The sequence below is a fragment of the Uranotaenia lowii genome, chromosome 1, assembly GCF_029784155.1.
Source record: "Uranotaenia lowii strain MFRU-FL chromosome 1, ASM2978415v1, whole genome shotgun sequence".
Taxonomy (NCBI): Eukaryota; Metazoa; Arthropoda; class Insecta; order Diptera; family Culicidae; genus Uranotaenia; species Uranotaenia lowii.
Genome location: NC_073691.1, coordinates 129,370,416 through 129,381,024, shown reverse-complemented (window position 1 = coordinate 129,381,024; position 10,609 = coordinate 129,370,416). Strand labels below are relative to the sequence as shown.

Sequence of the window (10,609 nt, the reverse complement as noted above, 5' to 3'; positions counted from 1 at the left end):
CGAAAATAAATTATAAACTCATTTTTTTTTCATTGTATTGATTTGATTGATGATTCAAACAAAGAAACAGTTCAGAAGTGTTTTAAAAAGCTTATTCTTACAGTTTATAAAGAAATACAAGTAGAAAAGTAATTATTGGTAATATTCTCGGACGCGTTTCATTAGGTTTTGTACAGCTGATTGATCTCACTTCTTGGCCGCAGCATTCCAATTTTTCTTGAAAACCGCCATGGTCCTGTTGGCCTTACAATCCTTCTTGAAAACTCTCTTGACGGTAGCCCAAAATCTTTCTATGGGGCGAAGCTGGGGGCAGTTTGGTGGGTTTATATCTTTCTCAACGAAATCTACATCGATATCCTCAAACCATCTAAGAGCGGATTAAGCGTAGTGGGCTGACGCCAAATCCGGCCAGAACAATGGTGGAGTCGTATGTTTCTTATATAGTGGCAGCAACCTTTTCTGCAAACAGTTCTTTTGACAGATATCGGCATTTATTGTTCCTTTTGTAAAGAAACTCGCCGATTTCAATCTGCAGGAGCAGATTGCCTGCCACACAAGCACTTTCTGGCCAAATTTTTCCACCTCAATCGACTTCTTGTGGTCACTCACATCCTCCCCAATAGCTGCAGTGTAGAATTGTGGTCCCCCCCCCCCCCCTCTTTTACATATGTAAGTTTCATCGTCCATGAGAATGAACGCATCTGGCTTCTGCAAAATCCGATGATACAGCTTCCGGGCTCTGGTTTTGGCTCGTGATTTTTGGTTCAGCCGTTTGTTTGGACACTTTCTGCTTATTGTATGTCTTCAGGTTGTTCCGCTTCTTGATCCGCTGTACGATTCCGATCGATGTCCCAGTTTTTTTTTCGCCAAATCCCGTATGGACATCGATCGATTCCGGTTGATGAGGTTGATTACCTTACGGTCCAGATTTGGGTCAGATGGTCCTGGTTTTCTGCCTCTTCCTGGCAAATCATCGAACGTATAGTGTTCCCCGAACTTGTGGATGATGGATTTTACGCTCGCCGGATGAATGCCGAAACGTTTCGCCACTTCATTCATCGAGATGCCCTTCTTTCGCATCCAAGTGTCCAACACACGAATTTTTAACTTCTTTTTTAATTCGCGACACTTTGGGAGAAACGAATGTTTCAAACGTAAACAAAGCGCTGGTTCACTCTTGACAGATCAAGATTCTACATACAGGTGAGCACAGTTGTGCGCGTTCACGCGTTAGTAAGTAGAAGCCCCAAATATGTTTATAGTTAATTTTCGATACACTTCTTACCAAAGTTCACTGAGTAATAGTATGGAGAAAGGTTGCCAGATGTATTTGGTGAATATTGACTTTACCAGAATTTTGGAGCGTGTGACGCTTAACATACGGGTTGCTAAGATGAATCGATTAGGATTCACGGCTTGGGCGCTTGAGTGGATTGCGCAGGCTTCATTTTGGTCATCTTTAATGATCATTTCATCCTCTACTGCTGAGAGAGCGAGGAGAATTTTTTTTCTCTACCGAATGATCGCTCTTCTACTGACAGAGCACTGTTGGTGTGTGACTCTGAAAACACTTAATCAAAGCTACGTGTAATCAGTGAAATGAATTGCGATCGTTGATTTTTCAGTCAGCTACTGAGCAACTAATAAACATTTCTCCTAGCGAGAATGAGATTGGGTGACTGCGTTATTGAAATGCTCTCCAACAAAATGTGGGCTGCTTGATCGTTTTAAGTGCGAGAAAGCATATTTCTCCCTGGCGATTGACAAGGAGATGAGAAAAACCGAGTAAATCAAGAGAATCAAAGAAGCCTGGGATTGCGTCATATCTAACGGACCGTCAGGCTATCACCAAAAAACGAAATACGCTCTCACGAATGTTTGCAGGGATGAGAAAACTCATCGTCATGAGGCGTGAAGCTGTGACTGTGAAGCCTCTTGGTCCGTCAAACTCGATTGACTGTTCCTCAAATGGGTTCCTCTTCGTTTGCCAGTCACTCATCCCCCAGTCGTGTGAAGCTAAAAGAATTTTATAGTCTAGCATTCACCAATCGCATTCAAACGACCGAAGAAGAACAAGAAACGCATTTATTAATATTGTCCAGCAGCCGAACTGGAACGGTTTTTTCTTGTTTGCTTTCAAGGTTATTCCTTCCTTATTCATTTGAAGTGTGAAGAGCTTCAACATTCAAAACGGGAGCAATGTTGACTCTGTGTAGAGCTTCGCCAGTCAAAATCCGGAGAAATGTTCACTATTATCCTGCTATATCCGTCATGTGAGTAGTGAGGTTCCGTCAATTGAGTACTTCGTTCTGTTGATGAAAAAAAAGTCGTGACTGTCGAAATCTCTCAACCCTGTTTACAACATCTTCTGGTGTACCTCAAGGAAGTCATCTCGGACACCTGCTGTTTATTATCTTTGTAAATGACCTGTGCTCAATTTCACGAATGATGCATAAAAAGGTGTCCACTATGAAATTGCCACACTATGAAATTGCTCTAACTTTTTAACCGTTGGGTAGAATTCAATGAACATTTAGGTGCATTTAGTGCATAGTGCATTGTTTACATCCTGCAAGTTTTAAAGTCCTGTGATCAAAACTCGCAGAAATAGAGTCGAAAGAACAGCTCTAGCGTGATATAATCTTGCGCATTCATCTCGAGAACAAGGATCGCTCGCATCGTTCCATCGCTGAAACGTTGGGTATCGCGAATTCCACGGTGTCGCGAGTTCGAGGAACGAATGACCACCGATCGGAAACCCAGAAGGCAAGAAAAAAGTATTCCGTACAACACCAAAAATCACAACCGCTTAGTTGGGGCCTCCAACCGAAACCCGAACGCCTTCGTTTGGGATGTGGCTAAGAAGCTGCACCTAAGCAGAAGTTTTGTCCAGAAGGCTAAAACAAAGGCTGGGCTTCGAACGTTCAAGGTACAAAAGGCCCCTAATCGCGACGAGAAGCAGAACAAGTACGCCAAAACCCGTGCCAGGAAGTTGTACCTCAACATGCTGACGAAAGTTGAATGCTGCATCATGGACGACGAAACATATGTGAAGGCCGCCTTCAAACAGATCCCCTGCAACCTGTTTTTCACGGCTAAGGATAAGTTCAGCGTTCCGGAGCATGTCCGCAACTCAGAAGATGTCCCAATTTGCGAATAAATTCCTGGTTTGGCAAGCCATCTGCACGTGCGGGAAGCGGAGGGCAACTTTCGTGACCCAGGACACGATGAACGGACAGGTGTACACGAAAGAGTGCCTCCAGAAGCTATCATGACTATGCAACCCGACACGCCGCGTATGACAAACATCTTTCAGATTTAAGCTTTTCTGTTCAGATTTAAGCTTTTTTATCAGATTTAAGCTTTTCAGATGTTTTTAAGCTTTAATCTCTTTAATCTTTAATCTTATCGTGTCGAGTTGCATACTCGTAATTAATGGTCACTCTACACAGCCGATTTCATGCCTTTGTCCGAACCACCCCACCCAAACGAAGATGGTGCTCCAGATGGCCGTTCATATTCCCACACCCGCCCATTCGGAAATGCTTCTAGCTTAGCCTAACAGCGGAGAGTGTGTTTGCATTATTTGCTCGGCTAGGCAGCCAGATGAGATGATTTCTTAACTCGCCATCCGAGGGAGGAAACGCCAAATGGAATGGTGATTAAATCTGGGGTGACGATTTGGAAATAATAGATTTACGTCTTAACTTATTTCCCTCGGCCTCGACACCGGTTGGATAACCTGTTGCGTATTTACGGTCCGCTAAGGGTGTCATTTCTCAACGTCAACGGCTGCTTCGTGTTAGCACGGTTGAACAAATTTTGACCAACATTAATCGATATTCTATTCAAATTGTTCTGTCCTGTAAGTTTTCATCTTCACTTCAATTCATATTTGCGTCTTAATTAGACAGTGATGACTAACACATTTTGTCTTGTTAAGATATCATCGCCGAAGTGCTCAACAATCTAGATATGTATTTTAAGAATGGCATTTCAATTAGATGACTTCGCGAGGAATAAAATTGTTATTCGTTATAAATCGACTTTGATGTTCATTCTGATAAAATTGTCCACAGAATTTAAACTCTCGGTATTGCATGTCTCACATTCATTTGAATGTGAATTCCTAACCGTGAGCTTTCATTCTTTGTTTATTAGTTATAATAATTTTGGTAGAGTTCTATTTTTCCGTACATTCAAAACGGTAGCCATTTTGATTCCAATTGCGATTTCAAATTTTCATTTCTGGTATCTTGTTTTAAATTTAGGTATAATCCTAACACTTTCTATGACCTTTTACTAGAGCTGATTAAGCCCCGATGTATTTTTTTGCGACGGTCTCTATCAATATCCTGAAACAAATAGGCTGGGAGGAAAAATAATCCAAATTTTCGATAAATTTGAACAAATTGGACAAATCTTGCATGCAACAAACTTGCATACAATCTACATTGATAAAAGTTTAAGAGTCGAGTTTATTGATATAAAAAATTGTAAAAATCTCGAATACAAAATGTGATACAATTCTCATCTTCTACAGTTTAACTTTCTCTTTTTCAACTGTTTGAATTTTCTAAGAATTTATCCATTTTCCGGCCTTATTGATTATACATCAATGTGCACACATTGACCGATAATCAAAACTCTGATTAGAACTGTTAAATGTTAAATTTAATTCAAATTTATTTAATAACTCTATCACAAACTAAAATTTTCTGTTCATATACATTCAAAGATAGATGATATTGATTTTATTTTTCATTTCATCATTGATCACTTGAACTGGTATGAACTTGCCTTCCTGGCGAATATATTTTAATCAAAGTCCAGTGAAAAGTTTAATTTAGGTTTTAGAAATCTGATGAATCGCAAATTGATAAAAAGTCCAAAAACAGTTATCATTGAAAATTCTTCGAAAATTCTATGTTTCGTATTTTGATAATTAAAAAATGCCAAAATGTGTACATCAATTTTCCAATCCACTTTAAAAAAAAAAGTTCGTCAATTACGGTACATTTACTAAAGAGAACGGTTTTATACCACTTTTTTTATATTTTTTGTGAAAAAAATATCAAAAAATATATGACCCATTCCAGCGTGACGTCACAACGTTTGCAAAACAATTTTTTAGTATATTGTATGTAAGTTTTACAGGTCATATCGCACATTGGTAAAAATTGTACATTATAAGGTCAAAATTTAATTCTCTACAATTTGAAACCAAAAGTTTTTGTATGGAATAAAAAGTTAACAAAATAAAAGCAAAAGGAATCGTGACGTCACAACGCGCCTCTTTTTCCACTTTTCAGTTTTTTTTTATAACGCCGCATTTTTCTGCTCTTCTATTTGATCAAATTTTATGAAAATTTCAGGAAAGTATCGATTCATTACAACCAACAAATCGCTGTTCTTGATTTTTTCAAATTTTGATTTCAATTTATTTTAGAGCGATTCAGTTTCGTGACGTCACAACGCACCATTTTTTTTAAGCAGGGTTTTGGAAAGCGTTGTGACGTCACGAAATTTTATGGTTAGCTACATAAAATAAATCAAAGTATAATCTTAAAATGAATGCTTAATTTACTCAAAATGCTTCAAAACTTAATAAATAATGTTATTTGGTGGTGAAATCGATCCGTTTATTCCCAAAAATTAAAAGGAATTAAATCTCAAAGGCCCATATACGCAGATAAGGTTTGCAACACTGCTCACATCAATTTTATTCGAAGCTTTTTTGTACGATCATGTGAATATTATTTAGGACAAAACTAAAACTAGGAAATATTTATTCGTAAAAGCGTTGAAATGTGTTTCTGAATCTTTTTAATCTTTAATTGCAAAGGAAAGGAAAAATAAATGATAATTTCAAAGCCTTCGATCTTTTCAAAGATAGTTAATCGACACTAGAGTGCCTAAATCAGTCATCTAATGGAAATCTTATAAGCTGCAAGCTTAAATAGATCCTAGGCCTAACACAAAGGCCAGTGCCAAATTTGGGGATTGGCCCACGGAAATAGAGGGCATAATGAGCATAAAATTTGTATGGAATTATGAGAAATTGGGTTTTGAAGGACATGAAAACCAAGCTATGTACCAATTTCCAAGTCCCTATCGGCTAATTTGTTTTAATTATAGTCATTCACAAATCTTTCATTATAACACAAATAGTTTATCTCAAGATCCCATTTCGACAATGGTTTAGTTAAAAAGGTTTGTGAGTTTAAAAAATTAGCTTCTGATGGGTCAAATACAAAAAATACCTGAATGATCGTTAATCGACGCTAGTTTTGAACGTTATAGCTGTTTTATGATAACTCTAATCGAAACGCGTTCCTCAGATGAAATATTGTCATAATCAAAGCTTTACAATACTCAAATTGAAAGAAAATTTGGTTGATAAAGACCTAAATTATTGACGAAAAACGGGTTTTTTATCATGCCGAACAAAATCTACATAATTCCACACCCATAGAAGAGGTTGCAAAAATCCAATGCCTATTTAGGGGCCGTTCACATACCACGTGGACAACTTAGGGGGAGGAGGGGTGTATGGAAATGTCCACGCTTGTCCACGGAGAGGGGGGTAGGGGTTTGGGTCATGTCCACGTGGACATACTTACTGTTAGAATCTTAAAATAATAAAGCTTTCCAGTTTAAGTTTAAACAATTAAAAACCACTTGAAAGCAAGTTATAAATAAGATAATCACCTAAAAAATTTAAAATTATGCTATTGGCATGCTATTTCTTTTTTTTTTTAAATCAGTCATTCCAATGACAAATAGGCAAAAAGTAGAGTATTCTGTCAAATGAGTTTTTGAAAAAAAAACAATTTCAAGTCTGTCCACGTGGACATCCGGGGAGGGGGGTAGGGGTTTGCCAAATGTCCACGCTTGTCCACGGAGGGGGAGGGGGGTGTCAAAAATCTCATTTTTCTGTCCACGTGGTATCTGAACGGCCCCTTAGCACATCTCTGTGCCGATAATGCGCTGAAATGTGCACTGTGCCGAAGATGATATGTTTGAAAAACCGTAACTGGCATAAGGACTTGGCTCCCAACTAAAATGATGCATGACCACTACATTCAAGCAAAACAAGAAAAACATTTTATGGGATTTCGTTCCTATTGGATAATTCATCCCAGAAACAAGAAAATAAAACTATAAACCACAGCGCCCGTAGGGAGAATCGAACTCAAATCACTAACCAAATGGTCTTGCCAGACCGACATCTTAACCAGTGTACTATTTGAGCTTCATGCAGGAAGAGGGATATTTGTCATAGGCATTCTGCCACCGATCAATCACAAAAGAAACGCACGACAGTGGCTTCCCGGCGTTTGGGCTCCTTTCAAGGTATTCATTTGTCTTGCGATGGAAACGGGAAAGGGAACGGGAGTGGAGGAAACGGGAAACCCATTGAATGAGAACTGTGCTTTGCTTACTGCCTGCTATTACATACACACGCTACATATACACAGCTGCTAAAGCCGGGCAGCTTGGCCGGTGCTTGTTTGCCGGTGAATTGAAGGAATATATTCTTGTTGCTTTTGCTACATACATACGCACAGCTTAGTCGTGGATGTTTGCCGGCGAATTGAATTGAAGGAATGTTTTTTTTGTTGTTGCTTTTACTGCATACACACGCACAGCTCGGCCGTGGTTGTTTGCCGGTGGATTGAAGGGATTGAATTAGAAGGATGTTTTTGTTGTTGCTTTTGCTACATTCACACGCGCAGTGCTCGGTTCGCTGGCTGCCTGGTGTTGGCCGGTATTTATTTCCATCCTTCTTCGTCTTGTGATGCGATAGGGAGGGACGTGCAAACGTTTTTATTTTGTTTCTTTCAGACATACGCAATTCGGTTAACTTGGGAGATTAATGCCGGTGGGAGGAAATCGAATCAGCACCGATCGCGTTATCTTCTTGTACCAATGATGCTATGTAATTGACTACACGCCATTGGCACAGAGGCTGAATTCTGGGTGTAGTGACATTCTTTAAGGTGCAAATTCCAATAAGGGCAGTTTTTTATTAAAATAATTTAATTTATTTTATTATTTAATTTTCTATGAAAATCTTATGAATTTTTTAATAAAAAAAGTTAATCTCTCAAGTTTACCATGTTCAAAGATTTTTTGAATCTCATTACATTTATTTCCTGGAACTTATTTTGTTTGAACATAATGCCACACGGTGTGCCAAAATACGTTATTAAAAATAAAAAATGACCACCAAAACGGCACTCGACATTCGAAAGATACAGTATTCAGGCATCTATCCTGAAAATTTGGAAATGTTTCATCGGGCTTTTTTGAAATTAGAGCGATTTTAAATTTTTAAGTCAATTTGCATTAGATTTCCAATGGGGTTTTCGACCTTATATTCTATGACCGTGGATTTTTCTGACTACACATATTTTATGAAAATCACCCAGTTCAATGACTTTATAGAAAATTTCATGCCCGACAACTTTGTGGAAGTCTGGAAAAAGATTTGAGTTTATCCTGAAAAGTTATTGGCAATTTTATAAAACTTTATTAGACTGATTGAAATTTTTCCATGTTTCCTCAGTTATTTTTTCAATTCCGCTTCACTAAAAAGCAAATATCTTTCCAGGCGTAGTTTGAATCTTCAACCATTTTTGCCGTGCTTAAAATGTGCTTAGTCGAACAAGGCAAATAGCGTAATATTGGCTTCAAAATAGTCATTTTTGATTACCTTCTTGGATTCAACAATAAAAATAAACGATATTTTTTATTTAAAATTAAAAATCAACACAGATGACCACTGTTATAGTCCACTATAGCATTTTAGGGATTATCATAGTACAACTTCGATGTATCGGGGGTTTGATATCGTTTCCACGTTTCTGAAAAATCATGATGAACACTCTCCGAAGCTTGCTCTCCGAATACACCCAGCGGTTTTTCGGTGTATTCGCAAAAATCCTTTACATGGAATCGTAGAATGTGGAATTTGGAAAAGTTTGGCAGTTTAGAATTCTCCCACACTGTAGAAGACTCATCAATGAGTAATGTGTACTCGGAATCTAAGTTATCCTTAAAGCATGCTTTGTAAATCTCCTGAATCAGCTTCAGTGCCTGCGATTCCGGTATTTTTACAGTTTTAAGTGTTTTTTTTTTTATCTATTTTGCTTACCTTTAAATGTTCTTGCACATCAAAATGACCTTCAAGCACATCTGAGGAATCCATTAGATTATGGCAAGCTTTCGCTGCAAAACCAAACGTTTGTTGGAGATGCCTCACTCCTGCCTTTGCAATTCTGCTAGCTCTGGATTCGTAGCTGCAACTTCCTTAAACAAGGCCTTCACAATTCCGAGGGTTAAGTGCAAAGACTGTGGGGGAGCGGCACGTCATATTAGCTAATCGTCAGATCCTTTGATCGTCAGCTTTGGACTGCTGTCCCAGTGAAATCACCGACAAAGTAATTTTAAAAGAACCACCTCCACCGTCCATTCCAAATTTTTAAATCAGTTCTTCATCAGTCATATTTCACGAGTCTCGAATCTTTTGAATAATTTCTTCTTTGACGCTTTCGTTCCTCCTATAGCACCCAACTTCTTGATTTCGGAGAAATTCTTAATTGCCGGTTATATGAGCCGAACTTTTTTTTAAGATTAGGCTCAAAATTTATACCCATTTTACGGAAATTTCGTGTAATACTAAGGGTCTTCCTCACGCTTAAGTTGTTGTCAACTTTCATTTCGAACACATTCTGGGCAGTTACAGGAGCAGTTGGTTTCAAAGAGCTGTGAGCTCGTATGATGACTATTACCCATAGATTTATACACATTTGTGCTGAAAATTCTATACCAAACAACTTTATCAAAGACCCAAAAACGATTCAAACTACACCTGGAAATATATGCGCTTTTTAGTGAAGCGGAATTGAAAAAAAATTTACGAAACATGGACACATTTCAATCAGTCAAATATAGTTTTAGAAAATTGCCACTAACTTTTCAGGATCTTCTCAAATCTTTTTCCAGTCTTCCACAAAGTTGTCGGGCATGAAATTTTCTATAAAGTCGTTGAACTGGGTGATTTTCATAAAATATGTGTAGTCAGAAAAATCCACGGTCATAGAACATAAGGTCGAAAAACCCCATTGAAAATCTAATGCAAATTGACTTAAAAATTTAAAATCGCTCTAATTTCAAAAAAGCCCGATGAAACATTTCCAAATTTTCAGGATAGATGCCTGAATACTGTATCTTTCGAATGTCGAGTGCCGTTTTGGTGGTCATTTTTTATTTTTAATAACGTATTTTGGCACACCGTGGCCAGAAAGAAATAGAAGCTACTAGCGATGTTTTTCATTCTAACTTAGATATATGAAGAACTTGATCTTTTGTAAGATTTTTATTCAAATCACAGATAACTACCTGCTTTATGATTCACAAATATTCTTTTACAAAATCGATGAGGATTTCATTTGTTTGATAGTTTGTTTGTTCTTGAATCAAGCGTTTTTAAGCGCTGTTTTTCATCTTTTATTAGAAATGTTTAAAAACAACTGAGTTAATGCAAAAAAAAAATATATTCTCCAAAAACTTGATAATAGAATTCGTTTAACGAAGCAAATTG

At 37.7% G+C, this 10,609-nt stretch overlaps 1 protein-coding gene across 2 annotated transcripts in view; it reads left to right on the top strand.

Annotated features, from left to right (window-relative positions):
• LOC129739999 (uncharacterized) overlaps window positions 1–10,609 on the top strand; it is a 135,869-nt gene that overhangs the window by 80,934 nt on the left and 44,326 nt on the right. The window contains exon 1 of one of the 2 annotated variants that reach the window (XM_055731579.1): window positions 3,740–3,865. The exons of the other annotated variant lie outside the window; for it this stretch is intronic. The gene's annotated coding sequence lies outside the window, so the exon portion shown is untranslated. Of the gene's footprint in view, window positions 1–3,739; window positions 3,866–10,609 lie in introns of those variants that run through there. 2 annotated transcript variants of the gene reach the window in all.